This window comes from Ovis canadensis, chromosome 12 (genome assembly GCF_042477335.2).
Source record: "Ovis canadensis isolate MfBH-ARS-UI-01 breed Bighorn chromosome 12, ARS-UI_OviCan_v2, whole genome shotgun sequence".
Classification (NCBI taxonomy): Eukaryota; Metazoa; Chordata; class Mammalia; order Artiodactyla; family Bovidae; genus Ovis; species Ovis canadensis.
In genome coordinates, this window is record NC_091256.1 from 74219829 (window position 1) to 74234935 (window position 15107).

General features: G+C 45.3%; 1 protein-coding gene across 2 annotated transcripts in view; it reads right to left on the bottom strand.

Annotated features, from left to right (window-relative positions):
* Positions 1-3308: 3308 nt before the first annotated feature.
* Positions 3309-15107, bottom strand: part of LOC138416656 (PAK4-inhibitor INKA2-like) — a 103384-nt gene continuing 91585 nt past the window's right edge. The window contains exon 3 of one of the 2 annotated variants that reach the window (XM_069546218.1): positions 3309-5057. The gene's annotated coding sequence lies outside the window, so the exon portion shown is untranslated. Of the gene's footprint in view, positions 5058-9397; positions 13284-15107 lie in introns of those variants that run through there. The other variant, XR_011247797.1, reaches the window with a different exon arrangement.

Genomic DNA, 15107 nt, shown 5'->3' on the forward strand with positions numbered 1-15107 from the left:
GTGTATTCTAGCCTCAGACCCCTTCTCTGCCACAAAGTGAATGACCATAGGACCGTCCAGAGCTCTGTTCATTGGGAGGACCTTCTCTTGTCCCTGCCATTTTCAGGGCTGGGTCTGAGAGACACTGTCCTGCAGCTGTCATCAACATTCAGCCATTCAACTTTCACACAAATACCAAGTCGATCCATTCATATGCAAGCTTGCGATTTTTGATCCTCCTTCAGTTAGTTGTTAACAGTCCCCCTCACCTCCCTGGGTGTGAGCTGAGGGATGGGCATGGATGCAGTAATGATGAGTGTGTGTATATGGGAGAGGGGGGTTCTGTTATGCAGCCTGCTTGTGCTCAATCCCAGAGGCGCCACTTCTTTTTCGTAATGAATTATTTGGGGGCCCGTTTGGCCTTACGACTTCGTGGATATAAGAGGAGTCAGCTCAAGATGAATAGTCCTGGACTCATGGTCACTTGGTCTCACATGGTCAAGCATTCTGTTTCTTTCAGGGCCCAGTACCATAGCTGGAGTTGTTTTTTCAAAAGGCACATTATTCATCCGCTTGCCAACTGCATGGCCTAGATCCATGGGACTCTCCTTCTAGGACTTTCCACACATTCCACATAGCACCTTTTCTTATCACTGATGCCTCTGACACCATTGGGTCTGTTGGATCATATGGTCCAAGTAGCAGGAATACCTGTATTGCTGACTGGACCTGCCACAGGGCTTTTGTCTGCTCTGAGCCTCACTCAGACCTGGCAGTCTTTCATGTCCTCCATTCCTAGGAGTAGCATATGCTGTCTCCAGACCCCCAAAGGCCCCCGGGTGTTGTGCTTCCTTTTTTGCACTAGGAAATATGTAATGCAATAATTGGGCTTCCTTGGTAGCTCTACAGTCAAGAATCCATCTGTCAGTGCAGGAGACACAGGAGACAACTTCTGGGCTGGGAAGATCCCCTGGTATAGGAAATAACAATCCACTCCAGTATTCTTGCCTGGAAAATCCCATAGACAGAGGAGCCTGGTGGGCTATAGTCCATGGGGTCGAAAAGAGTTGGACATGACTGAGCACGCATGGAAGCAAGCAGTGTAATAATTTATGGGGTTTTTTTTTAAGGGTTTTCCCAGCATGCTCCTAACTAGTAAACCTCTAAAAATTGTACAGAAATGGCAGGCCCCTGAATCTACGCAGGGTTTATTTTTCCACTCTCTGGAGTGCCCATGGGCTAGCCATCAGTTGCTCATCCAGCCCAGTTAACATAATACCATCAATATCAATATGATGGATTGATACTATAGAATGTCCAGACAGCCTAGCCCTCTGTGGACTTTGTTCAGACTCTCTGTCAGGAGTGTTACCATAGCCCTGGAACAACATGAAGACTGCTTCTGATCCTCTTTTTAAATCGGATTTAAAAAGAAAGCATTCACCAGATTAATGATGATGTACCATGAACCTGAGGCCATATTAACCTATTCTTGCAGAAATACCTGATCTGGAATGGCACCTGTAATCTGCCTTCTCCTTATTTGAGCTTGTAATAACCTGCAGTCATCCTCCAGGATTCATCTAGTTTTTTCAGTGGCCAGATTGGTGACTCACGTGGAGATATTACAGGAACCACTACTCCTGAATCCTTTGGACACTTAAGGATGACACTAACCTCCACCATCCTCCGCCTGGGGAGGAGGGAGAGGCAGTTTCAGATGCTCCCTTTTGGCCCTCTCACTATCATAACTCTTACCCCATAAGCTAAGGACCCAGTATGGGAGTTGGAGCAAATATATCAATTCTGATTTTCCACTCCAAGGTCAAGGAAGTCACACAGGTAGGTCTGCACACTTAGCGTTTAACTGTAACTGTGTTTGAAGTTCAGTGACTCTTAAGTCATGAGCTTGGTCCTAGGCTTTCTCCATTCTTCCTCTGCAGAGCAACCAAAGAGGCCCTCTGGCTTCCACACCTGGCTTCTAATTGCCTGTGACTTTCACCCAATCCTCATCTTCATGTGGAGCACCAGCGGCAGTTAGTAATAGCCATCCAACACCGTCATCCTTCCCTCCACACACAGCAAACACCTGGGGTATTTACACAGGCTGGTGCATCCCCTGCCACCAACACACCCTCCCAGGTCACAGAAGTGAGAGTTCAAACAAGCTAAATAACCACTTGATGCCAAGGGCTGTCTGCTTTAGCCACCACCAGGATGGGTACCTGTCTCCCAGCCTGGCAGCGAGGGGTCCAGCCAGCGAAATCCCATTTCACCCCCTTGCTTTTTTGGCATACATCTATGCTCAAAGGCTGGGTTCTTTGGAAGATGTTAAGGTGGAGTTTAGGGTGCAGATATTTTTTAGAGATGAATACCTGTGAAAGGATGAGGGGCAGAAATAGGACTGGGCAAAGGAAGCAGTCAACTTGCAATGCAGACCTGACCAAACTGTGGGGAGATCTAGAGTGAGCGGTGCCCACTGTGGTCATCGTGCCATCAGCTGAAGTGCTGGGCCTTTCTACCCCTCCTCGTTAAGTCAGCCCTGAAAAGGGTGTGACTCAGGTGGGGTGGGGCAACCCTGAAGGAGCTGACAATGAGAGGCTGTCTGCTGACTGGCCGCACGCCCCTCGGCTGGTGGGAAGGGCCTGAGAGATGAGTCTTCAAGTCCACCACTTCTCCATGGTGTAAAGAGAGGACTGTAAAGTTGGGCCAATTTACTCACATGATCATAAGGGGCAGATAAGATAAGGCAGGTGAAAGTATTATACAATGCCAAAATTTTGGTAGGAATATCGTTACTTTGGATGTTACTTAGAAATGTATTGGCCTTTGCAACAATGTGAATGGACCCCGAGGTCATTATGCTGAGTTAAATTAGACAGAGAAAGACAGAAATACTGTATGACACCACTTACACGTGGACTGTAAAAAAGCTGAACTTATAGAAACAAGAGTAGAGTGGTGGTTGCCAGGGGCTGGTGATTGGGGGAACTAGGACATGCTGATCGAAGGATAGAACTTGCAGCTGGAAGATGAATAAGCTCTGGAGATCAAAAGCACAGAGTTGTGATTATAGTTAATAACTGTATCATGTACTTCAAAATTTCTAGAAGACTAGGTCATAAATCTCACCACAGAAAGAAATGATAATTATGTGACATAATGACGATGTTAGCTAAAGCTATAGTGGAAATCATATTGTAATATATACATATTGTATACCTTAAACTCACACAGACTATATGTCAGTTACATCTTTAAAAAATGATATGCATTCATTAAAGAAATACCATTAAAATTGAAAAAAAAGAAATAGATTGGCTATCAGCAGGGAGTTGAAACTTTCAATTTTATTCTCACCTTTTAAAAACAATTTTTATTTTACAAATAATACTGTATGGTACTACTTACACGTGGGCTGGGCTTCCCTGGTAGCTCTTAAGGTTAAAGCATCTGCCTGCAATGTGGGAGACTAGGGTTCGATCCCTGGGTTGGGAAGATCCCCTGGAGAAGGAAATGGCAACCCACTCCAGTACTCTTGCCTGGAAAACCCCATGGATGGAGGAGCCTGGTAGGCTACAGTTCATGGGGTCGCAAAGAATTGGGCACAACTGAGCGACTTTGCTTTCACTTTATTTTACAGTGGTATATAGTTGATTAACAGTGTTGTGTTAGTTCCAGGTGTACATCATAGTGATTCAGTCGTACATATACATAGATCTATTACTTTTCAAATTCTTTTCCCATCTAAATTATAATGTATTGAGCATCATTCCCTGTGCTATACAATAAATCCTTGTTGGCTATCTATTTTAAATATAGCAGTGTGTACATGTCAATCTCAAACTCCCAATCTATCCCTACCATCTTACTCTGATCTTTTATGATGATGATGTTACTTATAAGAGATATTACTTTAAAATAAAAAAGCAACTTTTAATAAAATCCTCAGTTCAGTTCAGTTGCTCAGTCATGTCCGACTCTTTGCAACCCCATTGACTGTAGCACACCAGACTTCCCTGTCCATCACCAACTCCTGAAGTTTGCTAAAACTCATGTCCATTGAGTCGGTGATGCCATCCAACCATCTCATCTTCTGTTGTCCTCTTTTCCTCCTGCCTTCAATCTTTCCTTCCTGCCTTCAATCTTTCCCAGCATCAGGGTCTTTTCTAATGAGCCAGTTCTTCACATATGGTAGTCAAAGTATTGGAGCTTCAGCTTCAGCATCAGTACTTGCAATGAATACTCAGGACCTGATTGGATCTCCTTGCAGTCCAAGGGACTCACAAGAGTCTTCTCCAACACCACAGGTCAAAAGCATCAATTCTTCAGCACTCAGCATTCTTTATATCCAACTCTTACATCCATACACGACTACTGGAAAAACCATAGTTTTGACTAGACCAACCTTTGTCAGCAAAGTAATGTCTCTGCTTTTTAATATGCTGTCTAAGTTTGTCATAGCTTTTCTTCCAAGGAGCAAGCTTCTTTTAATTTCATGGCTGCAGTCACCATCTGCAGTGATTTTGGATCCCCCAAAAATAAAGTCTGTCACTGTTTCCACTGTTTCCCCATCTATTTGCCATGAAGTGATGGGACGAGACCCTAGGATCTTCGTTTTTTGACTGTTGAGTTTTAAGCCAGCTTTTTCACTCTCCTCTTTCACTTTCGTCAAGATGCTCTTTAGTTCCTCTTTTCTTTCTGCCATAAGGATGGTGTCGTCTACATATGTGAGGTTATTGATATTTTTCCTGGCAGTTTTGATTCCAGCTTGTGCTTCATCCAACCCGGCATTTCACATGATGTGCTCTGCATCTGAGTTAAATAAGCAAAGTGATAATAGACAGCCTTGACATAGTCCTTTCCCAATTTGGAACCAGTCTGTTGTTCCATATCCATTTCTAACTATTGCTTCTTGACCTGCATACAGATTTCTCCAGAGGCAGTAAGGTGGTCTGGTATTCCCAAATCTTGAAGAATTTTCCACAGTTTGTTATGATCCACACAGTCAAAGGCTTTAGCATAGTCAATGAAGCAGGAGATATTTTTCTGGAATTCTCTTGTGTTTTCTGTGATCCCTAGTGATAATATTAATAGATGCTGATTAGAAAATATCTGTCTGAGCCAAGGTTTGAGAGACTAGTAATACTGGCCCCCTTTTCTTTCTTCACCATTTCCAGAAACCAAAGCTCTTCCCTAGGTAGTGGCCTGGGGGTTCCTGCAGACCCATTTCCCAGTTACTTCCCAGTGAAGACAAAGGCTTGAACCACAGAGTGACTGAAGACTAAGAGCTCTGGAAGCAGACAGACCAGCCAAAGCCCAGCTCTACCTCACTGCTGTGTGACTCTGAGCAGGATTATCGTTGCACCCAGCAGAGCAGCATTTCCAAACAGCAGGCCGCCAGCAGGTCCAGAGCCTCACTTCTCACAATGGTCATCCTTGGATGGACACATTCCCTGCCCATGTTCAAAAATCTCAGGGAAGGACCCTTGGTAGATCAGCGTGACTGACATTGTCACATTGGGCTGACCCATTGAGCGAGAAGATAAGTAATCCCACATCCACGAGGAGCAATCCCACGTCCAGGAGGAGCAATCCACATCCAAGGAGCAGCAGCTGCGTGGGCGCAGGAGGGCTGAGAGGAGCTACTCCACGTTCAAGGTCAGGAGGGGCGACCTCATCCAAGGTAAGGAGTAGTGGCTGCACTTTGTTGGAGCAGCCATGAAGAGATACCCCACGTCCAAGGTAAGAGAAACCCAAGTAAGACAGTAGGTGTTGCAAGGGGGCATCAGTGAGCAGACACACTGAAACCTTAATCACAGAAAACTAGCAAATCACGTCACACGGACCACAGCCTTGTTTAACTCAATGAAGCTAAGCCATGCCATGTGGGGCCATCCAAGATGGGCGGGTCATGGTGGAGAGGTCTGACACAATGTGGTCCACTGGAGAAGGGAATGGCAAACCACTTCAGTATTCTTGCCTTGAGAACCCCTTGAACAGTATGAAAAGGCAAAATGATAGGATGCTGAAAGAGGAACTCCCCAGGTCAGTAGGTGCCCAATATGCTGCTGGAGATCAGTGGAGAAATAACTCCAGAAAGAATGAAGGGATGGAGCCAAAGCAAAAACAATACCCAGCTGTGGATGTGACTGGTGATGGAAGCAAAGTCCGATGCTGTAAAGAGCAATATTGCATAGGAACCTGGAATGTCAGGTCCATGAATCAAGGCAGATTGGAAGTGGTCAAATAGGAGATGGCAAGAGTGAACGTCGACATTCTAGGAAGCAGCGAACTAAAATGGACTGGAATGGGTGAATTTAACTCAGATGACCATTATATCTACTACTGTGGGCAGGAATCCCTTAGAAGAAATGGAGTAGCCATCACGGTCAACAAAAGAGTCCGAAATGCAGTACTTGGATGCAATCTCAAAAATGACAGAATGATCTCTGTTCGTTTCCAAGGCAAACCATTCAATATCACGGTAATCCAAGCCTATGTCCCAACCACTAACACTGAAGAAGCTGAAGTTGAACGGTTCTATGAAGACCTACAAGACCTTTTAGAACTAACACCCAAAAAAGATGTCCTTCTCATTATAGGGGACTGGAATGCAAAAGTAGGAAGTCAAGAAACACCTGGAATAACAGGCAAATTTGGCCTTGGAGTATGGAATGAAGCATGGCAAAGACTAATAGAGTTTTGCCAAGAAAATGCACTGGTCATAGCAAACACCCTCTTCCAACAACACAAGAGAAGACTCTACATGTGGACATCACCAGATGGTCAACACTGAAATCTGATTGATTATATTCTTTGCAGCCAAAGATGGAGAAGCTCTATACAGTCAGCAAAAACAAGACCAAGAGCTGACTGTGGCTCAGATCATGAACTCCTTATTGCCAAATTCAGACTTAAATTGAAGAAAGTAGGGAAAACCACTCGGAGAAGGCAATGGCACCCCACTCCAGTACTCTTGCCTGGAAAATCCCATGGATGGAGGAGCCTGGTAGGCTGCAGTCCATGGGGTCGCTAAGAGTCGGACATGACTGAGCGACTTCACTTCACTTTCACTTTTCACTTTCATGCATTGGAGAAGGAAATGGCAACCCACTCCAGTATTCTTGCCTGGAGAATCCCAGGGATGGGGGACCCTGGTGGGCTGCTGTCTATGCAGTCGTAGAGTCAGACATGACTGACATCACTTAGCAGCAACAGGGAAAACCACTAGATCAGTCAGGTTTGACCTAAATCAAATCCCTTATGATTATACAGTGGAAGTGAGAAATAGATTTAAGGGACTAGATCTGATAGACAGAGTGCCTGATGAACTATGGATGGAGCTTTGTGACGTTGTACAGGAGACAGGGATCAAGACCATCCCCATGGAAAAGAAATACAAAAAAGCCAAATGGCTGTCTGAGGAGGCCTGTCTCTTCTTGAAAAGAAGAGAAGCAAAAAGCAAAGGAAGAAAGGAAATATATAGGCATCTGAATGCAGAGTTCCAAAGAATAGCAAGGAGAGAGAAGAAAGCCTTCCTCAGCGATCAATGCACAGAAATAGAGGAAAACAACAGAATGGGAAAGACTAGAGATCTAAGAGGTGGCAAGAACACACAGAAGAACTGTACAAAAAAGATCTTCATGACCAAGATAATCACAATGATGTGATCACTCACCTAGAGCCAGACATCTTGGAATGTGAAGTCAAGTGGGCCTTAGAAAGCATCACTACAAATAGAGCTAGTGGAGGTGATGGGATTCCAGTTGAGCTCTTTCAAATCCTGAAAGATGATGCTGTGAAAGTGCTACACTCAATATGCCAGCAAATCTGGAAAACTCAGCAGTGGCCACAGGACTGGAAAAGGTCAGTTTTCATTCCAATCCCAAAAAAAAGCAATGCCAAAGAATGCTCAAACTACCACACAATTGCACTCATCTCACACGCTAGTAAAGTAATGCTCAAAATTCTCCAAGCCAGGCTTCAGCAATACGTGAACCGTGAACTTCCAGATGTTCAAGCTGGTTTTAGAAAAGGCAGAGGAACCAGAGATCAAATTGCCAACATCCACTGGATCATGGAAAAAGCAAGAGAGTTCCATAAAAACATCTATTTCTGCTTTATTGACTATGCCAAAGCCTTTGACTGTGTGGATCACAATAAACTGTGGAAAATTCTGAAAGAGATGGGAATACCAGACCACCTGACCTGCCTCTTGAGAAACCTATATGCAGGTCAGGAAGCAACAGTTAGAACTGGACATGAAACAACAGAATGGTTCCAAATAGGAAAAGGAGTATGTCAAGGCTGTATAATGTCACTTGCTTATTTAACTTATATGCAGAGTACATCATGAGAAACACTGGGCTGGAAGAAGCACAAGCTGGAATCAGTCTCTTGCTGGGAGAAATATCAATAACCTCAGATATGCAGATGATACCACCCTTATGGCAGAAAGTGAAGAGGAACTCAAAAGCCTCTTGATGAAAGTGAAAGAGGAGAGTGAAAAAGTCAGCTTAAAGCTCAACATTCAGAAAATGAAGATCATGGCATCTGGTCCCATCACTTCATGGGAAATAGATGGGTAAACAGTGGAAACAGTGTCAGGCTCCCAATTCACTGCAGACGGTGATTGCAGCCATGAAATTAAAAGACGCTTACTCCTTGGAAGGAAAGTTATGACCAAGCTAGATAGCTTATTCAAAAAGCAGAGATATTACTTTGCCGACAAAGGTCCATCTAGTCAAGGCTATGGTTTTTCCAGTGGTCATATGTGGATGTGAGATTTGGACTGTGAAGAAAGCTGCACACTGAAGAGTTGATGCTTTTGAACTGTGGTGTTAGAGAAGACTCTTGAGAGTCCCCTGGACTGCAAGGAGATCCAGCCAGTTCATCCTAAAGGAGTACCATCCTGGGTGTTCATTGGAAGGACTGATGCTGAAGCTGAAACTCCAGTACTTTGGCCACCTCATGAGAAGAGTTGACTCATTAGAAAAGACCCTGATGCTGGGAAGGATTAGGGGCAGGAGGAGAAAGGGACAACAGAGGATGAGATTTCTGGATGGCATCACCGACTGAATGGACATGAGTTTGGGTAGACTCTGAGAGTTGGTGATGGACAGGGAGGCCTAGCGTGCTGTGATTCATGGGGTTGCAAAGAGTCGGATAGGACTGAGCGACTGCACTGAACTGAACTGAGAAAATATCTGGTCAGCCTGGAAGCAGTCTGTGTGGCCAAAGTTTCTTGTGTGTTTTTGTTTTGGGTCATGGGATGATGGCAGGGAGAGCTGGTATTTCATCTTTTCTCTGAGAGAGGTAGTGATAAAATCCCTGTATCCTCCATCCCTGCCCAGCAGGAGTTCAGCAGCCCCTCTCATCTCAAATAAATGAGACACTCCCAGGCTTCGGGAAAAGGTCATTTAAATACACCTTTAATTTCACTGTCAGCATTATACGTCTATTAAAGAAATGTTCACCTTTAGAGCTTGAGTGTATTATATATTTAAAAATTGTGGTCAGAAGTTCAGTGCCAGTCTAGGTTCGATACAGGATACAGGATGCTTGGGGCTGGTGCACTGGGATGACCCAGAGAGATGATATGGGGAGAGAGGTGAAAGGGGGGTTCAGGATTCGGAACTCATGTATACCCGTGGCAGATTCATGTCAATGTATGGCAAAACCAGTACAGTATAAACAAAAATAAATGAATAAATCCCATTTCAATTTTTGAAAAAATAAAAAATAAAAGGCTTTGCTGATATTAAAAAAAAAAAAGAAAGTTGAATCACCAAGTTATCTGTGGGCAGTGGGGAACTGGGAGGAGAATATCTGTTTTAAAATAAACAATCATATCTGAGCTTACAAAGACAAGTGTTTGGGTCTTATATATCATCAATTGCATTTTCTAAATCAGTTATTCGATCATGTTTGTGCTCGGTCCTGCCCAACTCTTTGCCATCCCATGGACTGTAGCCCACCAGGCTCCTCGGAAATCCTCCCCCAGGATTTCCCGGACAAGAATACTGGAGCAGGTTGCCGTTTCTTTCTCCAGGGGTCTTCCCAACACAGGGATTGAACCTCTGCCTCTTGCATCTCCTGCATTGGCAGGCAGGTTCTTTACTGCTGTACCACCTGAGAGGCCTTCCATTTAAATTAGGACAGGCCACAACAGGTCAGGGACTTATCAGCACAGCCAATGGACAAGTCAGACGATAATCTTCACCTGACCACACTGGTGGGAACTCAGCCCTGGTCTCCTAACTGGCAGACCCTGTTTCAGGCTCTAATTCATCCACTCAGACTCTGACAGCTCTGTTCTTCACGTTTTCAGCCTAGGGAGGAGTTCCCCTTCAGGCAAGAGAAGTAGCAGAGAGGGGGTTTTAGAATCCTAGACTGGTGATGGCTGGTCCAGGGTCCGTCTCTGATCTCTGGCCATATTTTGACCTGCTTCTCTTTCTTCCTCCAAATTAGGTTGACCTGCCAACTTGCTTGAAGAAGTCATCCACTGGGTTCATTAGATGCTGTCTCTAAGGAAGCTGCTATGACTGGCTTGGTGGTTTTGGTATATATACAGTGGAGGCAAATCACCCCAGAATTTCCAGCTCTCAAGGTATGCACTGGAGGATCAGATGTGGTGGAAAACCAAAGACAGGGTACGGAGGTTGGTCATGTGACTGGGTGGATTGGGTTGGGTCAGAGCATTCAGCCTGGGGCCAGTCTTCCTGTACTGGTTTTCATCTAATCCTGGCAGTGAAGCCCAGCCATTTCTAAGAAGGGACCTTGCTATATCAGGAAGCAACACTTGCCAAAGATGTGCCAGAGAAAGCTCTTCTTTTTATTTTCCTTCTTTCTCTCTCTTTCTCGTCTTGTTTCCTTTCTCTCTCGTTCACTCTCTTTCTCCCTTTGTCTTAATAACAAGTGATGAAACTTTCACAAGTTTGGGGCTTGGGGCCAGTGTCTTCATCCCAGAGCTCACATTTGTGTGTGATCGGTTAACTGAATTGCCCAAAAGTACAAGAGCAGTCACAGGGCCCCAGCCTGAGTCTTCCAAAGAAGTTGGCTCTGATCTATGACCCAGACTTCCCCTTGGAAGCAGCTATCTCGTTGCCTCATGAGACCAGACCACCATGCCTCCCCTCTCACATGACCACTCCAGGACCACCCTAGCAGCATCTTACCATGAGCCAGCATATTATAGCGCCTGGAGACAAAGCAGCAGCCTTTCACTGCTGCTTCTAACTGCAGGGCTCCCTGGGTGCTTAGAACCCCTTAGAAACAAAAGTATCTCAACATGTAGCACCATGGCCTCAGGCCTGACTGCAGTCTAACAGTTGTGCCCTGCGGTTATTTTGCCAGTTGTGGGTGAACCTCAAACAGTTAAGAACTGGGTCTCTGCTCCCGCCACCTCCCCTGTGTCTCAGACGTTTCTCTTCACCTCGTGAGTCTGCAGAAGACAGGCAAGTGTTCAAGAACAGACTGTCTCATGAGATTTCCTGTACTTCCTGCTGCTGCCTCGGCCACGCTTGCCCGAGAAAGACCTTCTCATGATAGATCAGCACTTCTGCTGCCAGTTGTGGCAGAGGCCAGATTAAAGAGGAATGTGAAAAAGCAAAATCATGAAGAAATATACCCTCTACCTTCTTTTCATGGGTTGGAAGAGGGGCGGGGCGGGCAGTACAGGCAAAAGAGATGATGGCTTGAAAAAATTACATGTAAGCTCATGTAAGGTCTTCCCAGGTGGTTCGGTGGTAAAGAATCCGCCTGCCAATGCAAAAGCCAGAAGGGATGCTCTGGTTTGATCCCTGAGTCAGGAAGATCCCCTGGAGAAGGAAATAGCAACCCACTCCAATATTCTTGCCTGGAGAGTTCCATGGGCAGAGAAACTTGATGAGCTACAGTCCATGAGATCACAAAAGAGTCGGACAGTGTGACTAACACACACACACGGTATTTTAAAGCAAAGGAGATATGCTATTTCATTGCCTGTAGAATGATCTTGGGCCTTTGTCTTGTCCCTTATCCTGGAGAGAACCTATGAGTGAGTCTCCCCTGCCTCTCCCCAAACACACACCCACTCTGAGTGCCTACCTTTTTGTTTTGAGATGATTGACAGGGAAGAACAGGGTAGTTACCACAACATGACAAGACCCCTGGCCTATGTGTATTCTCAAAGCCTCAAGTCTGGTTCAGCCAAGAGCTAGAGATGACCAGAGGTCAGTGGTCAACCTGGGATGGCTCTGCTGCACTTGGAATCACCCCTGAGCCAAGGGCCTGTGGAGACCACAGCACCCTGAGATGTCCACAGAATTCTAGATAACTCTTGAGGGAAATACCTGACATTCCCAATCCTTTTTGTCCCTTCACTCCAGAGAGTTATGGGATTAACTTCCTTGGATCTTTGAATGGTCTGTGGTGTCTTAGGTATCCGGGATCTGGAATACATTCCCCATTTTCATCTGGACCCATCTTATACCTCTTCATTTCAGTCACTCACTCGTGTCTGACTCTTTGCGACCCCATGGACTGCAGCACACTAGGCTTCCCTGTCTATCACCAACTCCTGGAGCGTACTCAAACTCATGTCCATCCCATTGGTGCTGCCATCCAACCATCTCATCCTCTGTCATCCTCCCCTTCTCCTGCCTTCAGTCTTTCCTGGTATCAAGGTCTTTTCCAATGAGTCAGTTCTTTGAATCAGGTGGCCAGAGTATTGGAGTTTCAGGTTCAGCATCAGTCCTTCCAATGAATATTCAGGACTGATTTCCTTTAGGATGGACTAGTTGGATCTTCTGGAAGTCCAAGGGACTCTCAAGAGTCTTCTCCAACACCATACTTCTAAAGTATCAATTCATCAGCACTCAGCTTTCTTTATATCCAACTCTCACATTCATACATGACTACTAGAAAAAACCATAGCTTTGGCTAGATGGACCTTTGTTGATAAAGTAATGTCTCTGCTTTTTAATATGCTGTCTAGGTTGGTCATAGCTTTTCTTCCAAGGAGCAAGTGTCTTTTAATTTCATGGGTGCAGTCACCATCTGCAGTGATTTTAGAGCTCCCCAAAATAAAGTCTCAATAATAAAGAGTAGTCCCCTCCAAATCCATTTCCTCACGCTAGAACCCAAGGAACAGAAAGTCAAAGACAGCGGAGCCAGCCTCTGAGTTTAGCTGGATAGATAAAAAGCCACGCCATCCCATTCTGAAGACTCCATGACGGAGATGTCACTCTCCCCATTCTTCTGCCATTGCTTCTGTGTGTTCACCTTGTCCCCGAGGGTATGCACTGTCCACCTGCCTTCATCTGAAACAAAACAGGAAGTGACTTACTTGAAGGAGAATATAAATCAAAGCTAGCTACGGTAAGAAGTATTAAAGAGAAAAAGGACACACAGAGTTGGGCACGAGATGGTGCCAGGGATGAAGTTAATACACAATGCAGGCTCCCAGGCCCTTAGCAAAGGTTGTGAATCTGGCCCCGAACTGTTGAGCAGGAGATGAGAAAGGGGGAAGCAGGTGAGCATATCTGTTCATGGGGCCCAGAGATATGTCTGGCAGAGAAGCCAGCTGTGTTTCTCAACTCCAGCAGCTTTCCCTTCCCCAGCATGCCTGGTGCATAGGTCCTTCTGCGCCTTTGGTCTCATAGCTCGCACCCCCACTGTTTCCTCACCATGTGTCCACCACCCTGTCTCCTTTTTGTTCCTTGAAAACATCAAGGTCATTTCTGGCTTCATTTTCCTCTTTCCTCAGATATTCACACATCTGACTTGTTCTTATCATTTGGACCTCAGCTGAAAGCCCCATCCTTGGAGAAGTGGTTTCGGACTGCCTGCTCGAAAGCGATTCCTCTTCCCTACAAGCCTATGGTGAGATTGCTTCACTCTGCTTGTTTTTTCTCATAGCGCCTAATCACCGCATAAAAAAATTTAACTCATTTATTTGATAACATAGTTATTGGGTGTCTCTCCCATTACAGAAGGTCATGAGTGCAAGACCTAGCTTGTACCCCTTAAGAGAGAGTCTAGCAGTTGAGAGGAGCCTCAGTGAACACTGGCTGAATAATTGAACGAAGGTTGATACTAAAACTAGGGAAAGCTTTTTCTGAAGGGTCCTCGTAAAAGGGACACAGAGCAACATAACAGGTGTATTCTGAGCAGCATCCTTACAATACTCACTGCAAGGCAGACGCTTTTCTTCTTTTAAGATTTATTTTTTTGTTTCACTTTATACGTGGCTGCACTGGCTCTTTATCGATACACATGGGCTTTCTCTAGACAGGATGCCTGGGAGCTGCTCTCTCGTTGTGCACGGGCTTCTCCCTGCTGTGGCTTCTCTCGTTGCAGAGCACAGGCTCTAGGCGTCAGTGTTTGTGGGCTCAGTAGTTGTGGCTCGTGGGCTCTAGAGCATAGGTTCAATTGTCGTGTCACACAGGCTAAGTTGCCCTGCAGCATGTGGGATCTTCCTGGAGCAGGGATTGAACCCATGTCCCCTGAATTGGCAGGTGGATTCTTAACTACTGGACTGCTAGAGAAGCCCTGTCTCCACAGACTCTTAATTAGTATCGGGTCAGCTCAGAGCAAGGAACAAGGGGAACCCAGCAGGAGTAGTTTTACCTGTACTTCATCCAGTTCTCCTTTCTCTCTGACTGCAGTCTCGCTTGCTGCAACCAAAGACCATTATGCCATCCTCAATAGATTCAGATAAGAGCTTTCTGCCATTTTCTGCCCCCCAAAAATCATTTTTATAAATGCGGAAAATTTTACAAATTTGCATGGGAGTGTTGAGCAGAGTAGTGCTAGTGACTCAGATTAGTTCTTTAAGGGATCTGTCTGTGCTTTCTGTGGAAAGTAGACTCCAGGTGTAAGCATTGGCCTGAGAGGTCAGTTAGGAGGCCATAGTGGAGGCCAGAGTGATGGTGGCTTAGACCAATGTGGCTACGTGGGGGCAAAAAGAAATGCTTAAAATAAAATTGATAGGATTTGCTAATGAATTGGACGTGGGGGTATAAGCGAACGGGGGAGGAACAATGTCTCCCAAGAATTTTAGTTTGAGTAACTGAGTGAAAGGTGGTACCATTTTGCTGATGTAGGATACTGAGAGAGGAGGGTTCGGGGTTGTTGTTTTTTTT